The sequence below is a fragment of the Nicotiana attenuata genome, unplaced genomic scaffold, assembly GCF_001879085.1.
Source record: "Nicotiana attenuata strain UT unplaced genomic scaffold, NIATTr2, whole genome shotgun sequence".
Classification (NCBI taxonomy): Eukaryota; Viridiplantae; Streptophyta; class Magnoliopsida; order Solanales; family Solanaceae; genus Nicotiana; species Nicotiana attenuata.
In genome coordinates, this window is record NW_017670271.1 from 1,147,834 (window position 1) to 1,167,711 (window position 19,878).

Genomic DNA, 19,878 nt, shown 5'->3' on the forward strand with positions numbered 1-19,878 from the left:
CGAATCTATACTTCAAAAGAAACTTGTCTAAAACTACCTATAGGTGGCAGGGGTCGGGTTATTGATGTGAGGTGGATCCAGAAAAGGGGTGGTTCTAGTTATAATCCCGAAACGATTCGTGTATATATTTTACAGAAACGTGAAATCAAAGTAGGCGATAAAGTAGCTGGAAGACATGGAAATAAAGGTATCATTTCCAAAATTTTGCCTAGACAAGATATGCCTTATTTACAAGATGGAAGATCCGTTGATATGGTCTTCAACCCATTAGGAGTACCTTCACGAATGAATGTAGGACAGATATTTGAATGTTCACTCGGGTTAGCAGGGAGTCTGCTAGACAGACATTATCGAATAGCACCTTTTGATGAGAGATACGAACAAGAAGCTTCGAGAAAACTTGTGTTTTCTGAATTATATGAAGCCAGTAAGCAAACAGCGAATCCATGGGTATTTGAACCCGAATATCCAGGAAAAAGCAGAATATTTGATGGAAGGACGGGGAATCCTTTTGAACAACCCGTTATAATAGGAAAGCCTTATATCTTGAAATTAATTCATCAAGTTGATAATAAAATCCATGGGCGTTCCAGTGGACATTATGCGCTTGTTACACAACAACCCCTTAGAGGAAGAGCCAAACAGGGGGGACAGCGGGTAGGAGAAATGGAGGTTTGGGCTTTAGAAGGGTTTGGGGTTGCTCATATTTTACAAGAGATGCTTACTTATAAATCGGATCATATTAGAGCTCGCCAGGAAGTACTTGGTACTACGATCATTGGGGGAACAATACCTAATCCCGAAGATGCTCCAGAATCTTTTCGATTGCTCGTTCGAGAACTACGATCTTTAGCTCTGGAACTGAATCATTTCCTTGTATCTGAGAAGAACTTCCAGATTAATAGGAAGGAAGCTTAATCGGAATCAATAATAATTTTTCTTCTATGATCGATCGATATAAACATCAACAGCTCCGAATTGGATCAGTTTCTCCTCAACAAATAAGTGCTTGGGCCACTAAAATCCTGCCTAATGGAGAGATAGTTGGAGAGGTAACAAAACCCTATACTTTTCATTACAAAACTAACAAACCGGAAAAAGATGGATTATTTTGTGAAAGAATTTTTGGTCCTATAAAAAGCGGAATTTGTGCTTGTGGAAATTATCGAGTAATCGGAGATGAAAAAGAAGACCCGAAATTTTATGAACAATGCGGGGTCGAATTTGTTGATTCTCGGATACGAAGGTATCAAATGGGCTATATCAAACTCGCATGCCCAGTAACCCATGTGTGGTATTTAAAACGTCTTCCTAGTTATATTGCGAATTTTTTAGATAAACCTCTTAAAGAATTAGAAGGCCTAGTATACTGCGATGTGTGATTTGATCGAAATTCTGATTTTACAGACTCGGAAGGAGAAACTGTCATCCCAGCCAATCCAATTGGGATGCCCTGGACCTGAAATGTCACTTGGAAAGAGTAACATGAAGCTCAGAATTGGGGTGTAGTCAATACTCCCAAATAAAAAGGGAATTGATCCATGGTCGATTTCGTAACAAATCAAATAAAGAGGAATTTCTATTTGTACCTCGTAAAAAAAGCTTTTTATTTTGTGGAATGAACCATTTCCTTTCTTTTCGTGGAAAGAAATTATGTTCAAGTAAGCAAATATGTCATGGTTCTAGGAGTCCATCTATCACGTATAGACTTTAAGGGCGTGGTGGCCTAACCATCAAGGTAAAGTCGGGACCTGAAAGATCGAATGGAATAATATATAGACAAGTAAATCCCTTATGGGTTCCAAGGTATTCCTTTAATTATTAAGAGTTAAGGGATTTATCATTCAAAGAGAAGTAGACTACTCAAGAATTTTCTATTTTATTTGTTGGAATTGAATTTGAATAAAGAATTAATAGAAGACGGAATCACTGAAATCTTGTTTCGTCTTCACTGGGAACTTGAGTAAGGAGTAGACCTTTTTATTTTGGGATTTTCTAGAGTTTGAAAACGCGAACTCCTTTCCTTATTTGGTGTACCTACTTGGGCCGGATGAAAGGAAACTTTCACGTCCGATTCTGAAGGGGGGGAGATCCTATAGAATCCTATCCCAATTTTTCTTTTGCTAGGCCCATAACTAAAAAGCCCACTTTCTTACGATTACGAGGTTTACCGAAAATATTGTTCAAATACTTTTAAGAGAAGGTTTTATCGAAAACGTGAGAAAACATCGAGAAAACAACAAATATTTTTTGGTTTTAACCCTGCGACATGGAAGGAATAGGAAAAGACCCTATAGAAATATTTTAAATTTAAAACGAATCAGTCGACCTGGTCTACGAATCTATTCTAATTATCAACGAATTCCGAAAATTTTAGGTGGAATGGGGATTGTAGTTCTTTCTACTTCTCGAGGTATAATGACAGACCGCGAGGCTTGACTAGAAGGAATAGGTGGAGAGATTTTGTGTTATATCTGGTAATCCTTTTAATATCCAAATTGGATTCGAAACTTCCTATTTGTGAAAAAGAAAAAAGGGGGGTTGTCTAATATCTTTCTTATTAGTTGATACCTCAAGTGGACTTTAAGAACCAAAAAGGAGTCATGAAGCTTTAATTACTGAATCGCTTCCCAACGGTATGTTCCGGGTTCGTTTAGATCTGATTATAAATTATGTTTCAGGAAAGATCCGGCATAGTTTTATACGGATACTGCCAGGAGATAGAGTCAAAATTGAAGTAAGTCCTTATGATTCAACCAAAGGGCGTATAATTTATCGACTCCACAACAAAGATTTGAAGGATTAGTTTTTCAACTTCACCATTCCTTTCGTGGGAATACAATTCGAGATGAAAAATTTCAAGAAACTTATTTTTTTGTTTGATTGATCACAATTCTATATATTCCATTGACTATAGAAGTTCCCAGGGAATTCATTAGAGGAGCGTTTCCGATAAAAATTGTTTGTTCTTGCATATCCCTACTGTTTTTCCAAATTAATCCCGCGAATACATATAATTCAGAAGAATAGGTGAGTGATTCATACACAGCATCTCTTTCCTTTATCAAGGGTTCGACCAATTGATATGTTTTCACAAATAATTGAAATTCAATTTCTTGATCTGTATCTTCAATTTTTGGAAACTTATAAAGTTCTTCCGTCAAACCTTGATCAATGAACCTACAAAATCCTTCAAATTGTATCTGATTAAATCCAGGTATTGTAGATATTCCCCCATTTCCATCCCCGAGCATTTTTAATTTCTCATTTATCAAAAATATCACTATTGGTTCATTCTTCATCTAATTAGATAGATTAGATAAATGATCTAGCAATGATGGCATTTCTATTTTGTTTACCGAATCACATGAAATTTTACCCAACTCCATATCTGGAATGTATGAAATACGTATGAACGGAGGAAGAAAGAGAATTTTCTACTTAAATTGAATTGGAATTTATTGAAATTTTCAACAGATACAAATGGAAAGAAATTGATAAAACATCCCTAGAAACAGACTTCTGCTACTTAGACTTATTAATAAAGTTATAGAATTTTGTATAGAATATCAAAACAAAAATGATTCCATTTCTACCATTATTATGATAATACATATTCCAACCTGCTTGAATACCAGAAAAATAAATGGATTCGACATTTGATCTTTTTGCTGAGATAAAGGCATAAAAATAAGAAAGAATATATAGAATTAGAATCGATTTTTTAGCATTTAACCCCCTTTTATGTAATGGATTTCGTTGTTCAAAAAATGATTTGTAGAGTCATATATTCTGCGGAACGCCGTTCCTGCCAAGGTTGTATGTCTTTTTCCAACCTACTTAAGTCTAACCCATTTGGACCCCTTAGAGGCTCTAACCATGGAGCACGCAGATCCCAAAAACGCATAGTTTCTCCTCCAAAAAAGACTTCTCCGGTCGGGGAACACATTAGATATTTACCTAAACCAGTAGGTCCTTGAGCGGATCCCACGTTAGCCCCAAGACGTTGGTCTCTAACTAGAAAAGTAAATGCTTGAGCTTGAGAAGCTTCTGGTCTAGTAGGTCCGTAAAATTCACTAGGATAAACGGTATTATTGAACCAGACAAAACAACAAGCAATGAAACCAAAGACGGCTAAAGCCCCTAAACTATAAGATAAGTAAGCCTCTCCAGACTATACAAGTGCGTGTCGAGCCCATGCGAAGGGTTTGGTTAAGATATGCCAGATTCCACCAAGTATACAAATGGAACCTAACCATACATGTCGACACACTTTAATCATTTATGATGATCCCTCCAAACAAGCGCAAGCTTATCGCCAAATGTCCCTTTTATTACGAAGACCGCCCGGTCGTGAAGCTTATCCAGGAGATGTCTTTTATTTGCATTCACGCCTTTTGGAAAGAGTTGCTAAATTAAGTTCTAGTTTAGGTGAAGGAAGTATGACCGCCTTACCAATAGTTGAAACCCAATCGGGAGATGTTTCGGCTTATATTCCTACTAATGTAATTTCCTTTACTGATGGACAAATCTTCTTATCCGCCGACCTATTAAATTCTGGAATCAGATCTGCTATTAATGTGGGTATCTCCGTTTCCAGAGTGGGGTCCGCAGCTCAAATAAAAGCCATGAAACAAGTAGCTGGTAAATTAAAATTAGAACTAGCACAATTCGCAGAATTAGAAGCCTTTGCACAATTTGCTTCTGATCTCGATAAAGCTACTCAGAATCAATTGGCAAGAGGTCAACGATTACGTGAATTGCTTAAACAATCCCAAGCAGCTCCTCTCACGGTAGAAGAGCAGATAATGACTATTTATACCGGAACAAACGGCTATCTTGATTCATTAGAAGTTGGACAGGTAAGGAAATTTCTTGTTGATCTACGTACTTACTTAAAAACTATATCTTCTACCAAGACATTTTCCATTGGTTGATTGTATCATTAACCATTTCTTTTTTTTGGTACGAGGAACTTATCATGAATCCACTGATTTCTATCGCTTCCGTTATTGCTGCTGGATTGGCCGTAGGGCTTGCTTCTATTGGACCTGGAGTTGGTCAAGGGACTGCTGCGGGTCAAGCTGTAGAGGGTATCGCGTGACAGCCTGAGGCAGAGGAAAAAATACGAGGTACGCTATTGCTTAGTCTAGATTTTATGGAAGCTTTAACAATTTATGGACTGGTTGTAGCATTAGCACTTTTATTTGCGAATCCTTTTGTTTAATCTTAGCTTAGAAATATGAAAAATAAATACATTTTTCATATTTTATTGCCTTCGACTTGTCGTTTGCTTTTTCAAATTCTGGGAGCAGCCTAAGCCGTGAAAACGGGATTGTGGGAGAGCAATACAAGCGTCGTGCTGCTAGGCGAAGCAGCCCTTTAACAATTAATAGCCAACATTAAATAACACAACGAAATTTAATAAGTGGAAGACTAAACATAATATATCATTAAAGCTGCCAATACCAATCCATACATAACTACCCAAGTCTGGTGTCACAACTTCACAGACGGTCTAGGATAAAAGATAGAAGGAGACGCCAAGGCCTGCGGACGCCTGCAGGACTACCTCGGGTCGCCTGATGAACAAGAAGCAGCAATCTCACTGCGGTCCGAAAGCTATAGCACCGGGATCTGCACAAAAGAGTACAGAGTGTAGTATCAGCACAACCGACCCCATGTGTTGGTAAGTGTCTAGCCTAACCTCGACGAATTAGTGACGAGGCTAGGACCAGACTACCAAATAAACCTGTGCAGTTAAATCATATACAGCGGAAACATAAAAGCAGAAATGTACAGTCAAGGATGGGAGGGGGAAACATGCTGCGAGGAAACATCAAATGATAACAGGAGAACAACAGGTATATATAAGGAACACCTTAACTCAATTTTCAACAAGAATTAGAAATCAAACAAATGCACGGCATCACCTTTCGTGCTTTTACTCTCGTCCTCACCATAAGAATCAACATACTCTGCACGGAATCACCTTCGTGCTTTTACTCTTTTCCTTACCATAAATATCAATACAATCGGCACGAAATGGTACATCGTGCGGCACGACATCACCCTTCGTGCTTTAACACTGTCTCACCAAAACAATGCACGGCATCACCCTTCGTGCTTTAACACTCTTCCTCACCCAAGCAACAATCACAAGCAATAAGGGCAAGGAGATCAACAAATCCACAATTAACTCCCGACAAGGGAACAATAGTACAACAATCATATCCCGGCATGGAAAACAAGATCAACATAATAACGTCCCGGCAAGGGATATAACATTAAATACAATATCCCGGCAAAGGAGACAATATCATAATCCTCTTTTCTTTCTCACATTTACCTCACAACTCGATTCACAATTTGAGCCAATGCTCTATAAGATTCAAGTACCAATTATACTTCCACAAATCACTTTGCAACTTGAGTCAATGCTCTTCAATGTTCAAATACCAATATTCTTTCCACAAGCCTTCCTCATAATAGCAATCATCACATTAAGCATGAACAATACAAACCGAGTCACATAAATCATAACATAAGACTCACGGGTATGCTTGACACCAACGTATAGATACTCGTCACCATGCCTATACGTCGTACTCAACAAATAACACATAGCAAAATAGGACACAACTCCTAATCCTTCAAGCTAAGGTTACACTTACCTCAATGTCACGAACACAATTCAAGCCTCAACTACCGCTTTATCTCTTGATTCCACCACCAATTCGCTTGTATCTAGCCATAAGTTACTTAACTATATCAATAAATGCTAAATGAATCAATTCTAATGCATGAAAATAAGTTTTATAAAGATTCCCCAAAAAGTCAAAAATAGACCCCGGGCCCGCTTGGTCCAAACCCGAAATTCAGACCAAAACCCGATTACCCATTCACCCCCGAGCCCGGATATATAATTGGTCTTGGAATCCGACCTCAATTTGAAGTCTAAATCCCCAAATTTCAATATCATTAGGTTTTACTCAAAATTCCCAATTCCACCATGAAAATCCTAGATTTTAGGATGAAATCTTGTAAAAAGAAGTTAAGAAGTGAAAGAAATGAGTTTAAAATCACTTACTTGTGTTTGGGGAAAGAAAGAGTACTTGAAAAATCGCCCTTTATGTTTTAGGTTTCTGAAAATGGTAAAATAACTGAAAAGTCCCGTTTATATACTCCTCTCAGACCCTCAACGCGGACCGCACAAAATGGGATTGCGGTCGCGGAGCTCCACCGCGGACCGCAAGAAATCGAGCGCGGCCTCACAGGTATGGCCTTGCCCCACCGCGGACCGCATAATTCCCTCCGCGGTCGCGAAGTCCCTACCGGCCGCAAGAAACCACTGCGGACCGCATGGTCTGGTTCAGAGATCTGCAACTTCTCTGAACCTGCAACAGTATGTTCTAAGTCTAAACTCACTCTGTGGCCTATCCAAAACTCACCCGAGCTCTCGGGACTCCAAACCAAACATGCACACCAACCTAAAAACATCATACGGACTTGCTCGTGCAATCAAATCACCAAAATAACATCAGTAACTATGAATCAATACTCAAACTCATCATTTTCCTCAAGAACACTTAAAGTTCATTATTTCTCACCCCGAACGTCCAGATCACGTCAAATAAACTCCATCTTTCACCAAATTTCACAGTTATCATTTAAATACTATAATAAGTTTGTACCGGGCTCTGGAACCAAAATACACCCAATACCAATGGTTTCAAACATTAATTTTTTTTTATTTCATAAATAATTCAGCAAAAGAATTTCTTTCAAAAATTGATTTCTAAGGCTTGGGACCTCGGAATTCATTTTCGGGCATACGCCAAGTCCCATATTTTAGTGGGATCCCCCGGGATCATCGGAACACAGATCCGGGTCCGTTTGCTCAAAATGTTGACCAAAGTCAACCGTAATCAAATTTTAACTCTAGAAATTTCTATTTCTCATATTTTCACATAAAAGCTTTCCGGATGTACGTCCGGACCACGCACAAAAATTGAGGTGAGGTAAAAGAAGGTTTTAAAGGCCTCGGAACACAGAATTTACTTATAAACCAAGTGATGACCTTTTGGGTCATCATATCCTCCACCTCTAAAACAACAGTTTGTCCTCGAACGGACATAAGAAGGAAGTACTTGAGTCGGAGAAAAGATGAGGATATCGGCTCCGCATATCGGACTCAGACTCCCAGGTCGATGCCTCAGCAGGCTGACCTCTCTACTGAACACGAGCAGAAGGGAAACTCTTCGATCTCAATTGACGAACCTGTCGGTCTAGAATAGCTACCGGCTCCTCCTCATATGACAAGTCCTTGTCCAACTGGACAGTGCTGAAGTCTAACACGTGGGATGGATCGCCGTGATACTTTCGAAGTATGGACACATGAAACACTAGATGCACGACTGATAAGCTCAGCGGCGACACAAGTCTGTAAGCCACCTCTCCCACTCGATCAAGAATCTCAAATGGGCCAATGAACCTAGGTCTAAGCTTGCCCCTCTTCCCAAATCTCATCACGCCCTTCATAGGCGACACCCGAAGCAATACCCGCTCACCGACCATGAATGCCAAATCACGAACCTTACGGTCGGCATAACTCTTTTGCCTGGAATGAGCTGTACGAAGCTTATCCTGAATGATCCTGACCTTGTCCAAGGCATCCTGCACTAGATCCGTACCCAAGAATCGAGCCTCTCCCGGCTCAAACCATCCAACCGGCGACTGACACCGCCTACCATACAAAGCCTCATAAGGAGCCATCTGAATACTCGACTGGTAGCTGTTGTTGTAGGCAAACTCTGCTAAGGGCAAAAACTGATCCCACGAGCCTCCAAAGTCAATAACACTGGCTCAAAGCATATCCTCCAAAATCTGAATAGTGCGCTCGGACTGCCCGTTCATCTGAGGGTGAAACGTTGTGCTCAACTCAACCCGTGTGCCCATCTCCCGCTGAATTGCTCTCCAGAAATGTGAGGTAAACTGCGCACATCGGTCCGAAATGATAGACAGGGGCACACCATGAAGGCGAACAATCTCCCGGATATAGATCTCTGCTAACCTCTCGGAAAAATAGGAGACTGCCACAAGAATGAAATGTGCTGACTTGGTCAGCCTATCAACAATAACCCACACTACATCGAACTTCCTCTGAGTCCGTGGGAGTCCAACAATGAAGTCCATAGTGACACGCTCCCACTTCCACTAAGGAATCTCAATCTTCTGGAACAGACCACCAGGTCTCTGATGCTCGTACTTAACCTGCTGACAATTCAGACACCGAGCCACATATGCAACAATGTCCTTTTTCATTCTCCTCCACCAATAATGCTGCCGCAAATCCTGATACATCTTGGCGTCACCCGGATGGATAGAGTACCGGGAACTATGGGCCTCCTCTAAAATCAACTCCCGAAGCATATCCACATTAGGCACACAAACTCGACCCTGCAGCCTCAAAACTCCATCACCTCCTAATGTAACCTGCTTGGCACCTCCGTGCTGCACCGTGTCTCTAAGGATACACAAATGAGGATCATCATACTGCCGATCTCGGATACGCTCCAATAGAGAAGAACGAGCAACTGTGCAAGCTAATACACGGCTGGGCTCAGAAACATCCAACCTCACGAACTGATTGGCCAAAGCCTGAACATCCAAAGCAAGCGGTCTCTCACCGACCGGAATATACGCAAGACTGCCCATACTGGCGGACTTCCTACTCAAAGCATCGGCCACCACATTGGCCTTTCCCGGATGATATAAGATGGTGATATCATAGTCTTTTAACAGCTCCAACCACCTTCTCTACCTCAAATTTAGCTCCTTCTTCTTGAACAAGTATTGCAAACTCTTGTGATCCGTGAACACTTCACATGCCACGCCATACAGATAATGCCTCCAAATCTTCAGCGCGTGAACAATGGTTGCTAGCTCCAAATCATGGACTGGATAGTTCTTCTCATGAATCTTCAACTGACGCGAAGCATAAGCAATGACCTTGCCATCCTGCATCAACACCGCACCAAGTCCAATACGAGATGCATCACAATAAACTGTATATGGCCCTGAACCTATGGGCAAAGCCAACAGTGGCGTCGTAGTCAAAGCCGTCTTGAGCTTCTGAAAGCTCGCCTAACACTCGTCCGACCACCTAAACTGGGCACTCTCCTGGGTTAACCTGGTCATCGGGGCTGCAATAGATGAAAACCCCTCCATAAACCGAGGGTAATAGCCTGCCAAACAAAAGAAACTCCGGATCTCTGTAGCTGATGTGGGTCGAGGCCAGTTCTTGAATGCCTCTATCTTCTTCGGATCTACCTGAATACCCTCTGCTGAAACAACATGACCCAAAAAGGCAACTGAACTCAACCAGAACTCACACTTCGAAAACTTAGCATACAGCTGACTATCCCTCAGAGTCTGAAGAACCACTCTCAGATGCTGCTCATGCTCCTCCCGGCTTCGGGAATAAATCAAAATATCATCAATGAAGACTATCACGAACGAATCCAGGTAAGGCCTGAACACTCGGTTCATCAAATCCATGAAAGCTGCTGGGGCATTTCTCAATCTGAATGACATCACCAAGAATTCATAATGCCCGTACCGAGTGAGGAAAGCTGTCTTAGGGACATCGAATGCCCTAATCCTCAACTGTGGTAGCCAGATCTTAATTCGATCTTAGAAAACACTTGGGCACCCTGAAGCTGGTCAAACAAATCATCGATTCTCGGCAATTGATACTTATTCTTGATTGTAACCTTGTTCAACTGCCGGTAATCTATACATATGCTCATCGATCCGTCCTTCTTCTTGACAAACAACACCGGCGCACCCCATGGCGAGACACCGGGCCTAATGAAGCCCTTATCAAGCAAGTTTGCAACTGCTCCTTCAACTCTTTCAACTCAAGCGGGGCCATACGATACGACAGAATTGAAATGGGTTGAGCGCCCGGAGCCAAATCAATGCAAAAGTCAATATCCCTGTCGGGTGGCATACCCGGCAGGTCTGAAGGAAATACCTCAGGAAACTCACGAACTACAGGCACAGAATCAATAGATGGGACCTCAGCACTAGAATCACGAACATATGCCAAATAAGCCAAACACCCCATCACGACCATACGCCGAGCCTTCATATATGAGATAACACTACGGGTAGAATGACCAGGAGTCCCTCTCCACTCAAGACGAGGTAACCCGATAAGGCTAAGGTCACAGTCTTGGCATGACAATCCAAGATAGCGTGGTAAGGTGATAACCAGTCCATCCCCAGTATGATATCAAAATCAACCATGTCCAACAGTAACAAGTCTGCTCGGTCTCAAGACCCTCAATCATAACTACGCAAGAACGATCAACACGATCTACCACAATAGAATCACCCACCGGTGTAGACACATAAACAGGAGCACTCAAAGAATCACTAGGCATGACCAGATACGGCGCAAAATAAGATGACACATAAGAGTACGTAGACCGTGGATCAAATAGCACTGAAGCATCCCTACTACACACCAAAACTGTACCTGTGATAACTGCATCTGAAGCCTCAGCCTCAGGCCTGGCTGGAAGAGCATAACATGGGGGCTGGGCCCCACCACCCTGGACTACATCTCTAGGACAGCCTGCTGCTGGCTGGCCTCCACCTCTAATACCTCTATCTCCACTTCTAGCACCTCTACCTCCACCTCTAGCTGGCTGGGCGGGCGGCGGAATACTCGGTGCCTGAACCACGACATGGGAACCCTGATGCTGAGAACTGCTCGGAGCTCGAGGGTAAAATCTAGCAATGTGCCCCATATCGCCACAAGTATAACAAGTCCTCGACTGCTGAGACAGCTGACCCTACCGACCTGAATGACCACCCCGAAAACTCTGGAGCGGCGGTGCACTGATAGGAGCTGGTGGTGCACTGTAGGATTGCCGATCAGAATACTGCATATGAGAACCACGACCACCTAAAGCACCGTGAGAAACCTGAAGTGCTGACTGGAAAGTCCTAGGAGGATGGCCCCTACCATACGAATCCCTGCCTCCAGACGAGGCGCCACTGAATCTGCTTGAATGACGAGGTCTCTTATCAGACCCCTGACCACCTCCCTGCGATAGAACCATCTCAACTCTCCTGGCCACATTGGCCGCTTCCTGAAAAGAAATCTCACTCCCCGTGTCCTTATCCATCTGAAGTCGAATAGGCTGAATGAGCCCCTCAATGAACTTCCTCACTCTCTCTCTCAGTGGGAAGTATAAGAAGAGCATGAGGTGCCAAATCAATAAACCTGGTCTCGTACTCAGTAACAGTCATAAAAGCCTGCTGGAGTCGCTCAAACTGCCTCCGATAGATCTCTCTCTGAGTGACAGGAAGAAACTTCTCCAAGAATAGCTATGAAAACTTATCCCAAGTCAAAGCTGGTGACCCAACTGGTCTAGCCAAACAATAATCTCTCCACTAAGTCTTGGCGGATCCAGATAAGCGAAAAGTAGCAAAGTCGACCCCATTGATCTCCACTATCCCCATGTTCCTGAGAACCTCGTGACAACTGTATAAATAATCCTGGGGATCCTCAGAAGATGCACCGCTAAAAGTGGTAGTGAAGAGCTTGGTGAACCTGTCCAATCTCCACAAGGCATCAGCAGACATAGCCGCTCCATCACCGATCTGGGCTACCACTCCCGGCTAAACTGCTACAACTGGCTGAGCTGCTGGAGTCTGAAACTGGGGAGCCACCTGCTCCGGAATGCGAGTAGCAGGAGTCTGGGCTCCTCCTCCAGCCTGAGAGACGGCTGGTGCTACAGGAAGCAAGCCTGCCCGGGTGACACTCTCCATAAGGCCCACTAGACGGACCAGAGCATCCTAGAGTACTGGGGTAGCAATGAACCCCTCTGGGACCTGAGTTGGGCCCACCGAAACTGCCTGGGCCGAAACCTCATCATTAAGCTCAACCTGAAGCTCCGCCACTGGTGCTGCTGCTCTGGGCTGAGCTCTGCCCCTACCTCGGCCTCTAACACGGCCTCGGCCTCGGCCTCTGCCCCTCGTGGGAGCTGTTGTTGGGGGCTCGGGCTGCTGATCGGCGGATGAGGAAGCGCACGTTCTCGGCATCTGCCAAAGATCAGAGTAATAATACAATTAGCATTGAGACCCCAAACCGCACGACAGGAAAGAATAGATGTGAAGTTTTTTTCCTAACTCCGTAGCCTCTGGGGATAAATACAGACGTCTCCGTACCGATCCCTCAGACTCTACTAAGCTTGTCTGTGAATTGTGAGACCTATGTAACCTACTCTGATACCAACTTGTCACGCCCCTGATTTCCCACCCTCGGGAGTCGTGATGGCGTCTACTAATGAAAGCTAGACAAGCCAACCATTTGAATTATTTACCTTCTTCCCATTTAATCCTTTAACAATTAATAGCCAACATTAAATAACACAACGAAATTTAATAAGCGGAAGACTAAACATAATATATCATTAAAGCTGCCAATACCAATCCATACGTAACTACCCAAGACTGGTATCACAACTTCACAGACGGTCTAGGAGTACTACAAATAAAGGTCTGAAGAAAAGTAATACAACACTGTCTCTGGAAATACATGAAAGAAATAGGATAAAAGATAGAAGGAGACGTCAAGGCCTGCGGACGCCTGCAGGACTACCTCGGGTCGCCTGATGAACAAGAAGCAGCAATCTCACTGCGGTCCGAAAGCTATAGCACCGGGATCTGCACAAAAGAGTACAGAGTGTAGTATCAGCACAACCGACCCCATGTACTGGTAAGTGCCTAGCCTAACCTCGGCAAATTAGTGACGAGGCTAGGACCAGACTACCAAATAAATTTGTGCAGTTAAATCATATACAGCGGAAACATAAAAGCAGAAATGTACAGTCAAGGATGGGAGGGGGGGGGGGGAACATGTTGCGGGGAAACATCAAATGATAACAGGAGAACAACAGGTATATATAAGGAACACCTTAACTTAATTTTCAACAAGAATCACAAATCAAACAAATGCACGGCATCACCCTTCGTGCTTTTACTCTCGTCCTCACCATAAGAATCAATATACTCTACACGGCATCACCCTTCGTGCTTTTACTCTCGTCCTCACCATAAATATCAGTATAGTCGGCACGAAGTGGTACATCGTGCGACACGGCATCACCCTTCGTAGTTTTACACTGTTCCTCACAAAATCATACACGGCATCACCCTTCGTGCTTTAACACTCTCTCACCAAAACAATGCACGACATCACCCTTCGTGCTTTAACACTCTTCCTCGCCCAAGCAACAATCACAAAGCAATAAGGGCAAGGAGATCAACAAATCCACAATTAAATCCCGGCAAGGGAACAATAGTACAACAATTATATCCCGGCAAGAGAACAATAGTACAACAATCATATCCCGGCAAGGGAAAACAAGATCAAAACAATAACGTCCCGGCAAGGGAGATAACATTAACAACAATATCCCGGCAAATGAGACACTATCATAATCCTCTTTTCTTTCTCATATTTACCTTACAACTCGATTCACAATTTGAGTCAATGCTCTATAAGATTCAATTACCAATTATACTTCCACAAATCACTTTACAACTTGAGCCAACGCTCTTCAATGTTCAAATACCAATATTCTTTCCACAAGCCTTACTCAATAGTAGCAATCATCACATTGAGCGTGAACAATACAAACTGAGTCACATAAATCATAACATAAGACTCACGGGCATGCTTGACACCAACGTATAGATACTCGTTATCATGCCTATACGTTGTACTCAACAAATAACACATAGCAAAATAGGACACAACTCCTAATCTCTCAAGCTAAGGTTAGACCAAACACTTACCTCGATGCCACGAACACAATTCAATCCTCAACTACCGCTTTATCTCTTGATTACACCACCAATTCGCTTGTATCTAGCCACAAGTTACTTAACTATATCAATAATGCTAAATGAATCAATTCTAATGCATGAAAATAGGTTTTATAAAGTTTTCCCCAAAAAGTCAAAAATAGACCCCAGGCCCGCGTGGTCCAAACCCAAAATTCAGACCAAAACCCGATTATCCATTCACCCTCGAGCCCGGATATATAATTGGTCTTGGAATCCGACCTCAATTTGAAGTCCAAATCCCCAAACTTCAATATCCTTAGGTTTTACCCAAAATTCTCAATTTCACCATTAAAACCCTAGATTCTAGTGAAATCTTGCAAAAAGAAGTTAAGAAGTGAAAAAAATGAGTCTAAAATCACTTACTTGTGTTTTGGGGAAAGAAAGAGCGCTTGAAAAATCGCCCTTTATGTTTTAGGTTTCTGAAAATGGTAAAATAACTGAAAAGTCCCGTTTATATACTCCTCTCAGACCCTCACTGCGGACCGCACAAAATGGGATTTGCGGTCGCTGAGCTCCACCGCGGACCGCAAGAAATCGAGCGCGGCCGCACAGGTATGGCCTTGCCCCACCGCGGACCACATAATTCCCTCCGCGATCGCGAAGTCCCCACCGCGGCCGCAAGAAACCACTGCAGACCGCATGTTCTGGTTCAGAGATCTGCAACTTCTCTGAACCTGCAACAGTATGTTCTAAGTCTAAACTCACTCTGTGGCCTATCCAAAACTCACCCGAGCCCTCGGGGCTCCAAACCAAACATGCACACCAACCTAAAAACATCATACTGACTTGCTCGTGCAATCAAATCACCAAAATAGCATCAGTAACTACGAATCAATTCTCAAAACTCATCATTTTCCTCAAGAACACTTAAAGATTATTATTTCTCACCCGAACGTCCAAATCACGTCAAATAAACTCCATCTTTCACCAAATTTCACAGTTATCATTTAAATACTATAATAAGTTTGTACCGGGCTCCGGAACCAAAATACGGGCCCGATACCAATGGTTTCAAATATTAATTCTTTTCTTTATTTCATAAATAATTCAGCAAAACAATTTCTTTCAAAAATTAATTTCTAAGGCTTGGGACCTCGAAATTCATTTCCGGGCATACGCCCAAGTCCCATATTTTATTGCGGACCTCCCGGGATCATCGAAACACAGATCGGGTCCGTTTGCTCAATATGTTGACCAAAGTCAACCATAATCAAACTTTAACTCTAAAAATTTCTATTTCTCACATTTTTACATAAAAGCTTTCCGGATGTACGTCCGGACCGCGCACGCAAATTGAGGTGAGGTAAAAGGAGGTTTTTAAGGCCTCGGAACACAGAATTTACTTATAAACCAAGTGATGACCTTTTGGGTCATCACAAGGTGAATGCTGACTAGAGGTGGTGGTTGGTGGTAGATTTGGTTGATGATGGTGGTTCATGCTAGTAGCTAGTAGTGATTGGTAGTGGTGGTGATTATGATTGAGGATGGTGGTGATGGATGGTGATAGTTAATAATGGCGGGTGGTGGTAGTAGTTGTGACTGAGGAAGGTGGTGGGTGGGTGGTGGTAGGTTATAATGATGGCAGTGCCGGCTGTGGTTGTTGATGGTGATGGGGTGGTCAGTTGTCGTAGTTGAGGTGGATGAGTATTGATTTTAGGTGAGAATGATGATGATCGATGTGGTGGGGATAGTGGGTGGTGATGGTCGATAATGGTGGTGGTTGAGGTGGCAGTGGTGGGGGGTGGTGGTGGTGGTGGTGGTTGAGTATGGTGGTGGTGGTGGTGGCAGGTGGTAGTTGATAATGGTAGGCAGTGGCGGCAATTAATAATGAATATGTGATAACATCTTAATAAAATTAAGTCTCTGTTATAGATCTTAATCATACAGACCTATTCAGACCCATTAAGTGGTTGTGAAGTAAAAAAAAAACAAATACACTTAATTATTAACATCTGAAAAATTAAGATTCAGACTTTAAAAACAAACACACTTAATGTCTGAGATCTGAATGATTAAGATTCAGACCTCCATTAAGTGCAAACAAATGAGGCCTAAAGCAGTCTCCTTTTGCAGTTTACTTCAGACTTTGTCACACCTCCTTTTTTCCGAGGGGGATAGGGAATTTTTCCAATTAAAGTGATATTAATCGAAGTGGGATTATTTTATATATTTCAGAGTCGCCACTTGGAATAATTATTGGTGTCCCAAGTCACCAGTTTATTTTAAATCCCAAATCGAGGAAATAGACTCTATTTTTGGTTCGCGAACACAGAAGACCAGGTAAGGAATTCTGCTATCCCGAGAAAGGGTGTTAGGCATTCTCGGGTTTCGTGGTTTTAGCATGGTCGCTCAACTATTATTAATTGGCCTAATTATCTGATTTGTTACATGTTTTAATACCTATTGTGCATTTTTAATTTTATACCGCTTTTAATTATTTATGGAGTTATTTCTGGAACAAGTCACGATTGTCGTACACTTATTTGTTTTTGTACACGTTGGGAATCGTGTCACGGGAACCGTACCCACGATCTACAACTTGTTAATTTTATTATTGTTTGAGGTTGTGGTTAGGTCACATGAAATGTGCACCCGAATTTAGTAATTATGTACCACGACTATGCCACGGGAACCGTACCCATAGCCGTGATGATTTAATTACGCGCCAAAAGCAAACTACGATTGTTCATGATTAATTGAATTCCTATGTTTGGGATTTTCCATATAATTTTCCCCTTTCAATCACAACTAATAACCTTTAAAATACAGAATAGTCTACTGAATGTGCTCAATACAAAATAACAACTTGCTTCGTTCCTTGGCCTAAACTTATCAAAATTTGATGCAAAACTAGAAAGGACTAAATTAAGTTAAATCAGTATCATGCATTTACTAATGATACAAAATCAAAATGCTACTGTTGTCTCCTGCACCCACAAAACTATGACTCTTTCTTTCTCTATATGTAAGCAAACAACCAAACTATGGATCTATCAAAGAAGAATGATAAAATGTAGTACATATCTAACCATTTACATTTGAACCAAATGCATGTCATCTTTATGTATAGGTAAACTGTCCTTTTCAACTTTAAACGATAAATATGAGCACAAAAACAAGCCATTAAAAAAAAGATCTCAAAATTTAAAGGTTACAAACTTATTGACAACTGAATTCATAAACTACGACATTCCATCACCCCAAAAGCAAACACATCATTACTGATTTTCCATACATTCCAAAGATTTACACAATGTGAGATATGGCGTAAATACCTGGAATAAACGAAAACTCCTTCAATATAAAATAAATCAGTGAATACGGAGGTCGAGAAAGCGAAAACCCGGCACCGAAATCCAACAGAAAACAGCCACTATTAGGAGTTCAGCCATACATTGAAATGAGGACAGCACAAACAGCAACCAGTTGAAAATACTTGGAAATTCCCAACAACAATGTGTAGATTTCCGAAAAGCTAAATAGAAGCGAAACAGGTGAATCAACAGAACAGGGACAGCAAAACAACAGTGGATAACAGTTCTACAGCTCGAATAGCACTCGGATTTCCGGAAGTTATGAACCAGCGAAGCAGAATCCGAAAATAGTCTTGAAATCCCTCTTTTGCTTCTGGTTTTTTTTAGGTTTTTGGTACTCTTTTTGAATTTTCTGATTTTTAATTCCAAACTTATCTCTACTGGGGTGTGAACGTGCTCTCTTATGTGTGAGTGTATTTTTTAGGGATGATGATGGATGGTGAGGTCTGTTGCTTTGAGATGATGAAGGATGAGGCGTCGTTCTCATTTTTTCAACAAGAGAGATCCTTTGTTTTTGTTCTTCAAAGGGGTCTCCTTTGGAATGGTGGAAACGGCATTTTTTCACATGGGGAAGGTCTGATCCTCTAGGTTTAGGGGAGGGGAGTGTTTTATTGAAGAGGGAATTGGGTCGAGTTGTTGGGATGGGGTGGATTGGGGGAGTTAGAGGCAACTTGGGCCAATCCGATTTTCAACTTGAAAATGCTCCCCTTTCCTTTGTTTCTCTTCTCTTCTCTTCTTTCTCTTTTTTTAATAAAAATCCTAATCAAATTAATTCCTAAATCAAATCTAACTTGGAATTAAACCTAATTACCTATTTTATCATTTAAAAAATTGATTAACTTAAAACTAATGAAAGTAAATTACTAATTTAAAACTAAAAGCTAAAAAATGTAAAAATAACTTGTATTTTTTTGTGTTTTTTGTTTGGATAATGCAACTAACTCAATATAATTAATTCCTAAATGCAAACTAAACTTAAGATGGCATGAAATTAAAATGTGACAATTTTTATGATTTTTTCTATGATTTTAAGATATTAAAAATGCATAAAATGCAACTAAATAAAGAAAAACTCCTAAAATCCATTAAAAATTATTTTTTGTCTATTTTTAAGAGTTATTTTCATGCGGAGAAAAAATTAGGTGCTCACAGACTTATCAAGTCATTCAAGTGTTATTTCCTTGTACATCTGAGTTGATGACATTGTCTACTATAATCTGCTAATTTGTATAGTCACTATTTTCCAATTGACCCGAAGCGCTTTATGGAGACTAAAGAAACTAGGTATTCTATAAAAATTGGTCTGAGAAGGTTTGGCCAATCGCTGAAGATTTGTGTGGCAAATTTTGAATACCATTGTGACTTGTTCATAACATCCGCAAGTTCAATAGTTTATGTACCAAACCCTTTCATTCATGGTGGCTATCTCTTTCCTATTCTAACCATTTAGGAGTCACTGCCGTAGCTCTGGACCAAAATCAAGTATTCCAATGCTTGAGAGGTTAGTTTGTGGTGGGAAACAATGATGTAGGCTTGTGGAGTGTAATCAGGTGATAGTCACATTGACCTTATTGTTGACTAATCCCCCAGATAAATTGTAGTTCACAAAGACTATGAAGCCGCCTTCCCCACCTCC